The sequence below is a fragment of the Microcebus murinus genome, chromosome 20 (assembly GCF_040939455.1).
Source record: "Microcebus murinus isolate Inina chromosome 20, M.murinus_Inina_mat1.0, whole genome shotgun sequence".
NCBI lineage: Eukaryota > Metazoa > Chordata > Mammalia > Primates > Cheirogaleidae > Microcebus > Microcebus murinus.
Window position 1 is genome coordinate 40,549,004 of NC_134123.1, and position 3,525 is coordinate 40,552,528.

Below are 3,525 nucleotides of genomic sequence, written 5' to 3' on the forward strand. Positions count from 1 at the left end.
AGCCTACGGCGCCCGGTATTCCCGGGCGGTCTCCCATCCAAGTACTAACCAGGCCCGACCCTGCTTAGCTTCGGAGATCAGACGAGACCGGGCGCGTTCAGGCCGGCTTGGCCGGAGACGGTGGAGGGCGCCCCTGCCCCGCTCAAGAAGCCGAGCCTCTCTGCGCTTCCCCTCGCCGGCCGGGTCCGGCGGGCAACGCGGGACTGGGGAGAGGGGCGGGGCGGCGTGGGGGGCTGTCCACACACACACACACACACACACACACACACACGCGCGCGCGCGCGCGCGAGATGGGCCTCCACGGGTGGACCCGCCAAGGTGGAGACCTTCCAGCCCCCCTCCTCTCCTCGCCTCGCCTCCTTCACCTACCCGCCCCCCACCCCCAGCGCGCCGCCGCTGCTGACTGCGCACGCGCGCGCGGGGCGCTCGACCTTTGCCCCCAGCCAGGGGCCGCCCTCCCCCACAAACCCTTTCAGCTGTGCCCCCCGCCCTGTGCGTGGGCTGCCGCCTATTCCCCAGGGCCAGGGTGGGGCACAGCGCATGGGGGAGGGGAGCGAGTGTAGGGGCGTCTCTCGGGATGTGTCCCATGGGTGGGGTGGGGTGGGGTGGGGTGGTTTGGGGGGCTCTGAAGAAATCAATCCCCTCCGTCTCCTCCCTCTGGAAAACCCCCAAGCCCTTGGAGAACTGCGGGCACCGCTACCGTGGGGGCCGGACCCTGCTCTGTGTCCTTCTCTGGCCCGGTCCAAGGGGCCTGGGCCTGGCCCGGGGTGGATCGGACCCCAACCACCCCGGGGTGTGGACTTGCTAAAAATCGGCGATGAGCTATTGGATTCGAGCTTCATCTGGGTCATTTCACTAATGAATGCACCGAAAAGAGTTTCCTAATACATCTGTGAGGGTGGCAACTGAAAGAGAAATTTAAAGCTGACAGAATAGGCGAGGAAAGGCACAGGAGATTTCCAAACCCAGTAAGGAAGCCTTTCCCGAAATGGAAGAAAGAAAGGAGCAAACGAAAACACCGGTAGCCCGCCGGGGTCAGAGTCTGCTCCTTAGAGAAAGTACCCTGACCAGGTTCACCCGTGGGTGGGTGGCGAGCTAGCGGCATTCAGAAGAGCGAGGCCCGCAGTCTGTGCGGAAGACACCTGCACTCGGGCGTGTGTGGCGGCACGATTCACAAGCAGCTCAGATGTTAAACCAAGGAGAAGCCAGGGAGTTCCCGACGCCCCAGGTGTCCTCAGCCCACGACTGGCTGCTGTGAAAATGCGAAGCCCGGGTCCCGGTCTCAGAGCAGTTCAACCAGGAGGTGTGATGTACACCCCGGGGTTCCCAGGAGGATCAGGCTGAAGCTTGGACTTGGCCTCAAAGTGTCCCCTCGCCTGGCCACCCCCTTCCCCTTCCTGCTCCTCTACTCCTGGTGCCCCTCCACCCAGGGGCCAGACCTTAAACAGTCACCCGCAAGAGAATCCTGGTCCCAAAGAAGCCTTCTGGGGGACCCGTGCTGAGAGAGGTTGTGGGCATGGCCCGCTGGGGCTCTGCCCGACCCAGGGCTGGGAGATGCAACCTCCCAGCTCTGGGTCCCTGCAGGAAGTGTCGGCAAGAACAGGGCCAGTCCTCCAAAGGCCCAGGTGCAGGGAGCCCAGGCCAAGCAGCCTGTGGAAGAAGCCACATGCCGTGCCACCCCGGGAACACGACTGTAGGTCACGGCCCCTGCCACCTCCTCCTCCTCCTCCTCCTCCTCTCCCCGACATGGAGCAGGGCTCAGAGACACCTCAGACGCTGCTAGCAAAGTCCAAAGGGCATCGGTTGCTCCTCCAAAGCGCACCCCCGACCCCCAGCAGGCCGCGTTGTCCAGCCAGCCCCTGGGCCTCCCCGGGGTGCCCGGCACAAAAGTGCAGACACCCACCTGACTGGCAATATCAGCTTGAGGACGTTTCTGCCACTCTAAGGACCCGCAGGCCAGCTGGGCCTCCGGGCAGGACAGAGAGCCCCGGAATCCGACGCGGAGAGCTGGGTGTACGTCCCCACCAGGAGGCGGTCCCCACCTCCACGGCTCTCCCCTTGCGGGGAGCGGCAGCCGCAGGGCCTCAGAGAAGACACCAGGCTGGGCCCCCGCGGCACAGTGGGGGCACGTGCCCCGCGCGCGACTTAGCGAGGGCTGCGCGAGACTGCTGCGGCCGCCCTGCTGCCGGGTTCCTGGAGGGCTTCCTGGAAGCAGCGTCCACACCAAGCCCTTGGAAGGCCCAGGCGACGGAGGAGCCCGTCAGGCAGGGGCCGAGGTGGGGAGGAGCGAGTCAGGCAGGGGCCAAGGTGATGGGCCGGGCGGGGAGGAGCGTGTCACGCAGGGGCAGAGGACGGTGACAGGCCGGGCGGGAAGGAGCCGGTCAGGCAGGGGACCAGGACAGTGACGGGCCTGGCGGGGGAGGAGCGCCTCAGGCTGGGGCAGAGGAGACTGGGCTGGGTAGGGGTCAGGGTTACAGTTAGGGCGCCATTCACAATCGCAAAGATGTGGAAGCGCCCCGAGTGCCCATCGATCCACGGGTGCATTAATGAAATGTGGCGCGTGGACACCACGGAGTGCCGTTCAGCTATGAGGAACAGCGGTGAGAGGGCACCTCTCGTGTTCTCCCGGCCAGAGCTGGAACCCGTTCCAGTAAGCCAAGTGTCCCAAGAACGGACACAAGAGCGCCACGTGCGCGCGCTCGCCAGCAGATTGGTAGGAACCGATGGACACCTAAGTGGACACAGAGGAATCGCCTTCATCGGGTGGGTGTCGGGCGGGCGTGGGGAGGGGATGGGCGTGCACATCCATTAGGAATGGGGTGGGTGCGCACCAACCGGGGCATGGGCGCACTTGAAGCTCTGACCCGAGGGGGGAGACGGGGACAGGGCGATGCAGCTGACCTTAACATTGGTACCCCCACCATACGCTGGGAGAAAATGAGAAATAAATGAATCAGAAAACGGGGGGGAGGGGGGCACGGGCAATACATGTCACCTCAATACGTGGACTCCCATGATCTGCTCGGAAAGAGAGAGAAAAGGAAATGTAATCATAGAGATAAGAGACACCTTTTCAGAAAATGAATCCGAAAAGAAAAGTAAAATGAGGCCTGTGGAGCAGGTCTGCGTGTGACTCCGGATCCCCCAACATCCAGTGCCACCACCAAAGATTCCTACGTGTAGCCCGTAGAACCCCAAAAGCAACGGGACGAGTTCTGGTCACATACTCGCTCAAAATGACGTCCTGGAATTCTCCTGGAACTCCCTCCCCTCTCAGCCTCTCAAGGTTTCCTCCAGCGTGTCGGTTCCCACAGACCAGACCTTTGGTCTGACACCTGACAGTCCAGATGCCACGCATGCTGCCGCGTGGCGGCGGTGTCACGGCTCGGGACAAGAGGAGGCCCCACGGTGCGGGCTGGGGCGCCAGGCACCGCGACGGGCGCTGAGGGTGGGGGTGATCCCCCGGACCGCCGCCGCGCTCCCAGAAAGGGGACAGAACAAGAGGCAAAAAACAAAAAAAACAAA

General features: G+C 63.8%; 1 pseudogene; it reads right to left on the reverse strand.

Annotated features, from left to right (window-relative positions):
- LOC142862846 (uncharacterized) lies at positions 1–119 on the reverse strand (annotated as a pseudogene).
- Between the last annotated feature and the right edge of the window lie 3,406 nt (positions 120–3,525).